This window comes from Vicia villosa, linkage group LG2 (genome assembly GCF_029867415.1).
Source record: "Vicia villosa cultivar HV-30 ecotype Madison, WI linkage group LG2, Vvil1.0, whole genome shotgun sequence".
Lineage (NCBI taxonomy): Eukaryota > Viridiplantae > Streptophyta > Magnoliopsida > Fabales > Fabaceae > Vicia > Vicia villosa.
Genome location: NC_081181.1, coordinates 121417142 through 121429980, shown reverse-complemented (window position 1 = coordinate 121429980; position 12839 = coordinate 121417142).

Here is a 12839-nt window from a genome sequence, read left to right as displayed (position 1 = left end):
AAAGACTTAGCCTCTCAGACGAGCAAAACAAGTCGAAGTTCAAACGTTTGAAGTGTCTAACGTAGCATTCTTCTAAAATCAACAAACAAACCCATGGTTTTTTACCCCGAACTACGGAGCTCTGACTTTCCCATTGCACGAGGGAATACGTAGGCACAAGACACGACGTCTTGGCGAGCCCAATAAACTAAAAACCCTTCTTTTTCTCTTTCTTAAGTAGAAGATTGCAAACATTTTATGATAGTACTTGAACGCAAAATTAACTAAATGGGTCCCGTTGAGTACAACGGACGTGAGGGGTGCTAACACCTTCCCCTCGCGGAACCGACTCCCGAACCCGATATGGTTGCGATGACCATTCCCTTTCCTTTGTAGGTTTTATTCGACATTTTCCCCGTTCTTTAGGAACAAATAAATATCGATGGCGACTCTGTTAATTTTTGCCGGCCGCGACAACGGGCACCCGTGTTGCTTCACTGTTTTTCCTTTCTCTCAAACTTTGCTCCCAGCTCTCTTCCTGACACGGCCCGTGTTGGGCAACACGGCCACCCGTGTCAGGCCTCCTGTAGCATGTTTTCTGAACTTCCTCAAAACTTCCGAGTTTCGCACTGATTTACTCCGATTTCTCCATATGAACCTGAAAACATTAAAACATACAACCAAAGCATAAAATGACGAATAAAGAAATAAAACACTCAATAACAAAACTTAAACAGACTTAAAAACAACGATAAAAATATGTGTGAAAATCACTGATCAAACTCCCCCAAACTTAAACCGTTGCTTGACCTCAAGCGACAACTACAAAAGTTAATGACCTTCAAAGCGCACGGTGTTCATACGTGAGATATCTGTCTGTATTGATCAAGAAACAGTTGGTTCGGCATTCACATGACGCGACGAGTTTTGTTACCACATTAAACCTCAAGCTCCCGTTTCGGATACCTCTCCAACTATGCTTTGCACTTAAGTCTCTTTCCGATTTTCCTCCTCTTTCATTCGGACAATCATATTAAGGCACTGCATTTCTTATAATAATCATCACCTGCACGAGATGAATCAAGGCTTCTTATTTTCTTTTCCTGGCACCAAACTAGCAGCATTGGCTACTTTTTATTACCGATGAAATTTTCAAACTTTGCAGTTATATATTGTCCTTTTGGACGACGTTTGGGGATCAATCTCCTTTGGGCTGAATAACCGGGTGAGGGTTACCCAACTTAGCGAGCCGATTGCCTTTTACCGCCTTTTCATCATTTGGTGCCAACTTTATATCTCTTTTTTTTTTCTCAACCAGCCATCATGCAAGTGAATCCGAATTATGCCAGACTGTATCAATAAACTACTCGAGAAGTACTTCTCAGGAGACAAGTACTATGGTGCAAATCTACACGTTAGACTCGTATCTCTTTCAGGGAACCAAGGGTGCTTAAACAAACCTCTTGTCACATTATTCCGCACTTCCTGTCCTCAAACAATCCTCGCTTCATCTCTATATACTATTCCCGATCGCTCTTTAGGATCAAAACCTCTTCAACAAAAATTTAAAATTTCGGTAAAAATTTGGGCAGAATTCACTTTATGGTTTCACATCATACCAATAACATAAAACTAACATAAAAATAAAATGCAAAGAGAAGAGCCTCCCCCAAACTTGAACTAAACATTGACCTCAATGTTTCAGAACGAGTTCAAGAGAGGTGACTCACAGAGGGTATTGCACTCCAATAATCACTTTCAAGCTTTCACCAGAGACGTCCTCTTTTATTTCCTGAAAATAACAAAAACAAACAGAAAAATTTATTATTAAAACCATGGGTTGCCTCCCACGAAGCGCTTCGTTTAACGTCGCATGGCTCGACGGTCCATTACCCTTTATTATGGAGGGTATTTCCTTCTCCAAACCTTGTTGCTCATTACTTTTGCAACCACGAACTCATGAAGATGAAAAGCGTGGCTAACTTCTCTCTTCAATTTGCTTCCCCCATTCTTCTTGACTCCCTTCGCTTTCTTATGACTTTTGACAGCTACATAAGTTTGTTTCACCCGAGAGGCTATGCTTGACACTTTTTCTTGGAGATTTTTAGAATTTTTGTCTTCTTTTTCACTTTCTGTCATACCAGCTGAAGTTTTCTCATTCATACCTGCCCTATTTTTCTTAACTCCTAACATCTTCAAGGTTACTTCTTCATCAAATGATTTTAGCGTTAGTGTCCCTTTTTCAATGTCGAGGTTGCAGCGGCCTGTCGACAAAAATGGTCTCCCAAGAAGGATAGGAGTTTCTTCGTCTTCCGGAATATCCATGATGTGGAAGTCAACAGGGAATACCAAGTTATCAACTTCCACTAGTACATCTTCAGCTACCCCATAGGATTTCTTGACGGTGTGATCGGCGAACCTTAACTGTGTCTTACTTTCACTAATCTTTTCCAATTCAAGCTTTTTGAAAATGGACAAAGGCATTAAACTCACACTAGACCCAGAATCGAGGAGTACCTTTTTAAATGCTATATTCTTGATAGTGCATGGTATCGCCACTGCCCCAGGGTCTTTCCTCTTTATTGGGATCTTCCTTGCTGTTGAGACTATACCACACTTTTCCGTTGCAATTTTTGGTTCTCCTCCTAGTGATCTCTTTTTCGCCAATACCTCCTTCATAAATTTTTTATACAAGGGCATGTGTTCAAGTGCTTCAAAGAATGGTAGATTTACCTCTAACTTCTTGAACAATTTTGTAAACTTTTCAAAGTCTTTCTCTCTTGAAACCTTCTTTGTCACTCTGGAGGGGAAAGGTAGTTTTTTCACCGGTTCAACGTCTTTCTTATTTTTTTCTTCAATTGGTTTAACCGGCGGTACCACAACTTCTGGCTCTTTTGGATTCTCTCTTATTTCCAAATCCACCTCTATTACCATGGGGTCATCTATTTCCTCTTTTTCTTTTTCCTTTTCAGATTCTGCTACTCTCCTACTTCTTGTAGTAACAGCATTAATCTTCTCCTGGTCTTTCGGATTTTTCACAGTTGAGCTCGGAAGGGTACCTTGTGCCTGTAGAGTGAGATGCTGTGCTATCTGCCCCACTTGAACTTCCAGATTTTTAATTGAGGCCGAAGTGTTTCTGTGGTTGTTTATTGTTTCTTCTTGGAACTGAGAACACTGCCCAACTAATCTTTCAATTGCCACTTCCCACTCTGCCTTCTGGGTACCTTGTTGTTGTTGATCTTTCCAAGCAAAATTTGGATGATTCTTCCACCCTGGATTATAGGTGTTAGAATACGGGTTGTTTTGTCTTAGGAATTTGATTTCTTCAATCTGCTTAGGAGTAGCGAAACAGTACACCGTTTGGTGTGGGCCATTACAGATTTCACAGCTGACAGGTTGAGCTTGTTGAACTTGAGCCACCTGTTGTTTACCTATATTCATAGCCTTCAATTTCTTTTCAACTTCTGCGGCTATCGCATCTTCAACCCGAGTTTTAGAAGTCTCCAGCTTGAGATCAATGATTCCTTCCGGTTTGCTAGCACACCTGTCATACAATTCCAAATGCTCATTTGCAGCTATTGCTTCAATGATTTTGGTGATTCCTGAGGCTGTTGTGAAATTTGTCGAGCCTCCAGCTGCTGTATCAATTAACTGCTTTGTTTTCATCCTGAGCCCATTGACAAATACTTGCATCTGTTCAGTCTTGTCCATATTGTGAGTGGGGCATGCCACTAGAATTCTTTTGAATCTTTGGTAGGCATCTCCTAAGGGCTCACCCTCCTTCTGCTTGAAATTTAGAATGTCATACCTCTTCCTTATAAATACCGAGGCGGGAAAATACTCATTTAAGAAAGCTTTTTCCATCTCTTTCCATGATGTAATGCTTCCCGCTGGAAGGGAATAAAACCACTCTTCTGCTTCTTCTGCCAAGGTGAATGGAAACATTCTCAGCTTCTTGGCCTCTTCTGTATGACCTTCGATTTTTAAAGTTGTACTCATGGTCAGAAACCTCTGTAAGTGCTTGTTTGCATCTTCATTAACCCTTCCGGTGAAAGGCTTTCTTTCGAGCTGAGTGATGGTGCTTGGGTGCAATTGAAAATTAGAAACATTCACCGGTTGGTTGATAATTGTTTGTCTTCCCCCCGGTGTATTTGCAACTCCATAGTCTCCGAGGAGTCTCTCAGGTGGGGGTGGATTCTCGCCCATAACTTCTTCTTCACTTTCAGAACCTGAATGAACTGTCACAACTTCTTCTTCGGATTCCAGTTTAGCTCGATGAGCTTGTCTGCGCCTGGCGTGAAAAGTCCTTTCAATTTCTGCGTCAAAAAGAAATTCTGCTGAGGCCTTGCCTCGCATAAACAGATTAGACAATTATTAGAATGAGGAACAAAAATAAAATAAAATATATTTTTTTACTTTTTTTTTTTCAACTTTTTTTTTTATTTTTTTGAAAATAAAATTTTAGTCGCAGAGCAACAAAATTCTAATTGAAATAAATCTAAAAACTCTATAATTTTCGGCAGTCCCCGGCAACGGCGCCAAAAACTTGATCGGAAAAATAGCAAGTGTACTATTTTGCCTCTGTAGTAATAAAGGGAAAATTCCCCGAATATCGATCTCAAGGACTGCGTGATATTATAGAGTTAGTAGCACTTCAATTAAACAAAAAGCCTTGGGGTTTTGGTTTTTGTGATTACAAATTAAATTGCAAATAAACTTAAAAAGGTTGATTTGGCCAAATATGAGTAACATGCCAGGGTAGGTGTGTGCATTAACATGTAACAATTCTGAACCCTTATTTTATTAACAAAGTTCAACTTATCAATTACCGGTTCTTAAGGGTATTTTCTCCTAAGTCCTTAGTGGGAAAACCTTTGAACATTGAAATCCTAATCCCAAAGTCCTTCGAAATTAGTGATCAAATCAACTATTATTATAATCAAGAACAATCCGGTTACTATAGGGTATCCCTAGTCCTAGGTGATATCTACTATAATATAATGGTATAAAAACCCTAACAATGGAGGTCAATCCTAATTGTCAGTCATAAATCAATCCAGTTGGTCCGACTAGGAAAGCATTAAAAACCTTATACCATTAAATTGAATGTAAAAGAGAAATATGTTATTGAAATTCGGAATTCAAAATCATCACAAATGTTAATCAGGGACACCCCCTAGCATTGGGGGGTTTAGCTACTCATATCATCCAAAGAAATTACAAAGATATCAAATAAAGACATTACAATAGAGATGATGAACTTTGATCTTCAATGGCTTCCGCTCATGAGAGTTCTCTGTTCTTCTCCAATTGCATAGGCTTCCTTCTCTCAATCCTCCAATTCTTCGTGTGGCAAAAAGTTCCCTAATTCATCTTGAAAACCCTCCTAAATAGTGCAGACTCACTTAAGTTGGTTGGAAATACCAAAAACACCCTTGCAGGCAAACCACTGAACAAAATCATAAAATTCACTGAAATCAGCGTTAAACCCAACACGGGCCGTGTTGAGCAACACGGGCACCCGTGTTGGCCCCCTGTTATGTTTATTTTTATTGTTTGGTCCCAGGATGTGCAACACGGGCCGTGTTGTGCAACACGGGCACCCGTGTTGCTTCACTGTTTTTCCTTTCTCTCAAACTTTGCTCCCAGCTCTCTTCCTGACACGGCCCGTGTTGGGCAACACGGCCACCCGTGTCAGGCCTCCTGTAGCATGTTTTCTGAACTTCCTCAAAACTTCCGAGTTTCGCACTGATTTACTCCGATTCTCCATATGAACCTGAAAACATTAAAACATACAACCAAAGCATAAAATGACGAATAAAGAAATAAAACACTCAATAACAAAACTTAAACAGACTTAAAAACAACGATAAAAATATGTGTGAAAATCACTGATCAGTAACAAAATTTTATTTAGAACCTAGATTCTCCCTAATTCATCGACGTTTCACGCTTCAATTCTCATCCATCTTCTTCATCATTCAAGGATCGTAAGAATATTCATCACCTTCAACACTCCCAATCAATCTTCAATCTCCACCAATTCTGCAAAATTCAACAAATCCTCACCATCATTCATCATCATCAATTCATCTTCAACAACAATGATTGCAACAGAAAACAAAAAAAGATTGAACTCACCGATAACAAACTTTCTCTCCAAGATTCAATCTCCTTGCAAAACCTTCATGCTCTGAACCTTCAACCATCGTCTTCTTCATCTCTACCGATCAACACCATCTCCATAATCTTCAATATTCACCTCCATGTCTTCATCGCAATCATCTTCCTCAGAGCTATAACGATAACCGATTCGCATCACCTTCATCGACAACCACATCTCAACCTTCCTCAACCTTCTCCGTCTTCGATTAACCAACACATAGAACCAAAAATTCACAACCGCAACTTCATCTTCAATCAGAAACCTGCAACAAGAACAATCGAACTCTTCAATTTCAATTAGGCAACAGTTTCATAACCTCAAGAACTTCAATCATCATCCTCTCGACACCTTAATTCAATCATCACCTCCGCAACTCTTGTTCAATCTTCGATCATTAAATCGAATTGCTGCAACTTCAGCACCGCAACAACAATGACAGTTACAACATCATCATCTTACGCCATCCGCAATTTCGAATCTAACAACAACCAAATCGAGAGTTGAGATTGGAAGCGAGCAGAGAGTAAGCGAGAGAGTGAGGCGGAGAGCTTGATCGAGAGAAGGGATGAACGGAGAAGAGACGGAGAGAGCGAGAGATTGAGACGAGATGAGAGGAGATTGGTGAGAGAGCGGAGAAGAGAGCTTGAACACCGGCGCCGCCGTGTTCTCGTGAAGAGCCACAAGCATGTAACCCTATATCCCCTTTCATTTTTTAATCATGTGTTCAACTGTGTTTAATTGGATTTTAATTGTTATTGATTGATGATTTAAGTCTGATTAATTGATAAATCTGGATTAATTGAATAAATTGATAATTCCAAAATCTGATTAAAAGGCTTTCAATTGATGTTAAATCTAAATTGGATCAATTACTGAATCCTTGGGCCATGTCCACACCGAAAATGCTAACCTCACCCCTCACTCAGGCCCATGCGCCACTCTTTTTTGCTCAGCTTGGAGCTTTGCTACAAAAAACTGCTTTAGGGCCTAATCTCTGGGCCCTGCGCCCCTTTCTATCCATACACCACTGTTTTACACAATGAACCCCCCTGTGTGCATAACTTTCTATTTTAGATTTAGTTTCTTTTTAATTAATTTGTTGTCTATTTTTTTTAGTATAGAAAAATGTATGAAAAACGATATTTGATTAGTTTTTGCATGTTAAAAAAGTTAATAATCAAAAACATGTAATATCTTTTGCTTGTTAGAATTTAAATGTTTTGTTGCATAGTTTAGTTCTAATTCTTTGAGAAAATACCTGAAAAATATTATATTTGATTAAATTTTTGCTTGATAAAATATAAATATAAAAACATGTAATATTTTGCTTGTTAGAATTTAAATTTTTTGTTATATAGTTTAGTTTTTATCGTTTTTACCCGATTTTACCGTTTCGGTGTATCTTTTGATTTGTTAATACTTGCTTTGGTTTCCATAATACTTGTGTACATATTTGACTAACATTTGAGTGCTATTTCTGGTTGTTATTTTACTTTCGCTCGATTTATGTTAAAAAAGTGTGTTAATGTCAAATTTCTCGTTTCGTTATCCTTTTTCGGTGTAAAGCACCAGCGCAATTCCGATTGCGGTTTTTGTTATCTCTAACTTGTGTGCTAGTGTGCAAGGCCTTTGGATAGTCACTGATCGACGCTTATTACGTGAGTGTTCCGCTTTATTTGCGGGACACGATTTCATTCACTCACATCGTGTTCTCATCTTGGAGACACGTTCCAATTACTTTATATCTACTTGTTTGGTTTGCTTGTTCCTCTTGCAGGTGTATTGTGATTATGCTCGACGCGCATGTCGACCTTTGTATGCTTTCATGGCTAATCGGTGTGCTGACTATTTGCTTTTACTTTGCTAGCTCACTCGCGGGATCTCTAGTTTCCTTGCTCTCATCGCTACAGTTTATGAATCATCATCCGTTTGGTATTGATCCCGTTTCATTTTATTTTTTCTCGCACTTTATCGCTTTCTCGCATCATCCTTTAACATGAGAAGTAGGACTTAGACATTCATCTGGCCAAGCCCTCGAAAGAGGCTCTGTTTTTTTTGGTGTGTTTACATTTGTGCTTTGCAGCAGGGAGTCACGGTGTAATAAGTCCTATATGGCACTCCGTTAAGTCCTCATGGAAGGCATGCGGAAAGGGTTAGCAATCAACCCCCGCCCAGTCTCATCGAGTCTGTTCGATATGCACATGCTACGCGTTGCTTGCTTCCGAACTAGCACAAGATCTTGTTATCGAGTATGTCAGGAAAAGGGTTCATGCAATCGGACCCCCGCATTTCCTATAGCTCGCGTCGCTCGACGTTGATGCTCGGTGTATGCATGCACCGTTTTCCTTTCAGATCTGTGACGGCTTGGTTGCTGAGAGGGACCCGCTCCTCTTGTCTATGGCCTGATCATTTTCGCGAGGTCTAATGCTTGGTTGACTCGGGTGATTCGCTCCTCTTGGATATGGCGGGACCGCTTTTCCACCACTCGGCCAGTGCCGTTGGTTTTGTTTGCTTTACGAGCGGAGCTCGTTTGTGTGATACTCTTGTTTGCTTTCCCTTTTCCTCGTAGGTTGCTAGTTTAGTTTAGACTTGTGCCCTTTGTATGATAACATTAGGTAGCAAGCTTTCCCCCTTAGCTTAGGTTTTCCTCGTGCATTTTTTAAAACACAAACCACACTCTTTGATTTTCTTTTCTTAAGAGTTTGTTATTTCCGCTCCATTCCCAGCATTAGTCTCCAAAGGTCGAGCAGCGGAGTGTGAATGTAACTCGTTCACCTAAAAAACACAAAACAAACAGAAAATAGTTAGCCGAGCTACGGTACCTCTGATTCCTCAAAAAAGGATACGTAGGCAGCGGGGTAGGGCCCGTGCGAGTATAACTCTTTCTTTTCCCTACATTCTGCATGCATTTTGGTCCAGGTTAGCGCATTTTGCTTATACACCCATAGTTTTAGACACAGGCGTGGATACCATCGAGTACGATGGGTGCGAGGGGTGCTAACACCTTCCCCTCGCGTAACCGACTCTCTTACCCTTTTTCTCTGGTCGTAAGACCGTTGTTTTGTTTTGTGGTTTGATGGCATTCCCTTCCTTTTCAGGATAAATATGTTAGTGGCGACTCTATTAATTTTCGCGGTAGCGACAGCCTTGATAAGGCAGCATCGGAAGCGCGATGGACATCAACACATGCGCGACGAGGAGGCAAATTCTGACACGTTTGCAGTTTAAAATAGAAAATGTTAGCTACTTTTTTAAGGGTTCCGATTTCGATACAGAAAGTGATGGCCAAGAGCTTTTTGGAGCATATTTTGAGAGAGTTGGAGTCATTGGAGAGCTTATTTTCTATAGATTTTAACGGAGATGTCGTATCAAGTCATGGTAGTTGATAAATTCTCTAAGAGTAGCTAAGTTATTCTAGATTAGGTCTTTTGATTATATCACCAAATGGGTTGAATCTATAACACGTGTGGCTAATGATGCCTATATTGTAATGAACTTTTTGAAAAATAATGTTTTTGCTAGGTTCAGAGTACCCGAATTCTTCAAGCAATTATAGGGATTTTTTTTTTGCAATAAATATCATGAAAATGTGTTGCCAAAATACAACGTGAAATACAAAGTGTCAACTCCTATCACCTTCATACTTGTGGACAACTGAAATAAATTTTGAAGAAGACACTTGCCACTTTGAGGATGGATTGGGAAAATAATTTGGATGACGTGCTTTAGGCGTATATGACAACTATTAACTCTCATTTGGGGATGTCACCGTATCAATTGGCTTATGATAAAGCTTGCCATTTTTCATTGGAGCTTGAGCATGTTAGGAGTGAATTAATAGTAAATTCATGTGTTAATATAAGTAATTTCTTTTCTAAACTAATGCAAATTGTGATAGATCCATAGGTTTTTAGTAAGAATTGAACTGAATAAGTTTAGTTCATGTTGTAAAGCAAATCAAATCACTTGTGGGTACTATTGATGCAGGTTTGGAGCTGAAAAGGAGCTTTATAAGAACATGAAGAGGAAAGAAAGCTGGAAGTCTCAAAGGCAAAGCAAAAATAAGAATTTTTAGCAAGGGCGCACCGCGGGAGTCCAAGATCGAGCCGCGCCAAACTCACTGCTTTTTACCGCGCCGCGGTAATCCGTTGCCACGCCGGGGACGCGACGTTTCAGTCCCAAAAATTATAAATAGAAGCCCCAGTCTTAAAGTAAAGGGACTGACTTTTTGTGAGCGAAATTAGGAGAGCATTCTGATTCTGAAGCTGAGAACAACAATTGAAGGTGGATTCTTTACCAATTGAAGACATTCCTTTGATGAAGATGAATCCCTCCATTGAATCTTGTGTGTTCTTCATGTCTATGGAGAGCTAAATTCCTCTTGTTGAGTTTAAGGTAGTAGTTAACCTATGAATATGCAATACCATTGATTAATTCCTATGAAAAATTGTTTGAAGTTATTATCAATAAGAAACCTTGTTTTTATATTAAATTATTGTGGAGTCTTTGATCGAAAGAAAAGATTCTAACTTTTGCCCTAGGTTACTATATTGATTCAGTCCCAATTTGCAGAGATGGAATTGTGATTGAGTTTTCGTAATTATCGTTCTTTTTTACTATTATCGATATTGATATTCTGAGAGATCGAATCTTATAACGGTAAAAGTTTATCTAATTTGATTTGCAGACATGGAATCATATTTGAGGATAAGTGAAGATAATAATTCAAATGATTGTTCAATTGTGATTTAATTAACAACTTGTATAGGAATAGGTTGATGAACCCTAAAGCTCAACATATCTCTTTAATCGTTAACAAACTTTCAGAATTTGCATTTAAATTATTGTTTAGATTTAATAGCATAGTTATAACCACAAAACAAATTCAACTACTTTTTCTCACTCAAAATAATCAACTATAGAACGGCAGTAATATTAAACCAATCCCTGTGGATACGATATATACTGAAAATATTTACCTACAAATACTTTCAACAAATTGGCGCCGTTGCCGGGGATTGGTGTCAATATTGCACGCATTGCAATAGTTTTTATTTTGAGTTTTTGGTTACTATTTTATCGATTTGGTTGTTTCACTCGTTTGTTAGTTTTTGCAGAGTTAGTGTATGCGCAGCAAAGTTACCAGCGATCAACTTCTTTTTGATCCCGAGATCGAAAGGACCGCTAGGAGATTGAACAACAAAACACGAAAAAGAGCAATAGTCGTATTAATTTTAGTTATTTACTAAATTTTAGATTTTTTTTGTTTATTTACTTAATTTTAGATTTTTAGTTATTTACTTAATTTTAGATTTTTTGTTTAGTTACTTAAATTTAGATTTTTAGTTTAGTTCCTTTATTTTAGATTTTTAGTTAGTTACTTTATTTTAGATTTTGTTATTGCAATAATCTTTTAATTTTAATTTTTATTTCTTTTAATTTTTTTATTATTATTATTATTATTATTATTATTATTATTATTTTTTATCCTGTTATTTCACTTGTTTGCTAGTTTTGTAGATTTTTGTTTGTCGGAATGTTTGACCCAAATATAAATGTTGCGATTCATGCTCAAAACGGGATCCTATTTCATCAAATGGAGTATCTCCTTCAAAGTGTGTCACAGTTCACACCTCAAGTTAGTGAGTTTTATGATAGCGGATGGGGCACACCGGAAGATGCGATGGAGTATCATATGGCTAACCATGAATATCAACAACAAGGGCTTTCACATTATAATAAAGGTTATCAAAGAGGACCCTCTGAGTTAGGGGAAACCATGAATCAATTCATGCAATTCTCTTCAGCCATTCAACAAAACCGGGAAACGCAAGATGTTCAACTTACCAAATTCTTCACCGAGCACAACGTAAGTCAAGTCTCAACTTTTCAAAACCCTATGACTTGTGTAGAAACTTGCAACGCTACTTCTATAAAGAGTGTAAAAGTGATTGATGAGGAAGTTGAAAACAAGGATGTTGGAAAGAAGAGAGTGGAGGAGGAAGTTGATGACAAAGACGATGTTGTTGAAAAGGATAACATAGAGTATGTAAACATAAAGAAAAATATAGAAGTTGAGTATGAGCTCTCAATGAAGCTACCTTATCCAAGACCTCATAAAAAAGTAGATGATGTGTTAGTCGAAGGAACAAAAAAGGAGGATATAATCAAAGAAGTTGTGAATGAGTTAGAAACTTCAAAAGTTGAAACTTTTTCAAAAGAGAATAGGGTGGACTTAGAGTTGAAGAAGAGTAGTAATGCAAATGAGCATAAACTCTCATTGGAATTAATTCCTCCACAAGTTCCTAATAAAGAATGGAAGGAGAGTCATTGCTTTCGACCAATGGAAATGTTTAGCCGTTTTTGCAAATCACCATCCCATTTTTAGAAGGTTTAGAGTTAAAGCCAAAATGTATCAAATTCATCAAGGATAGGTTCTCACAGAAGAAGAAATTAACGGATAAGGAGGTTATCTCTCTTGAGGAGAGGAAAAAACAAATGAAGGAAGAGAGATCGCGAGTTGAAGTGGTAAGAATTAAGGATGAAGAAACCAAACAAGCAAACATGAAATACTTTTGGGGCTTCACATTGTTAAGAAAAGTGCCAAGAAAACGAGACAATGATTGATGATTCAACCATGAACCGTCGAGCCATGCGACGTTAAACGAAGCGCTTCGTGGGAGGCAAACCACGC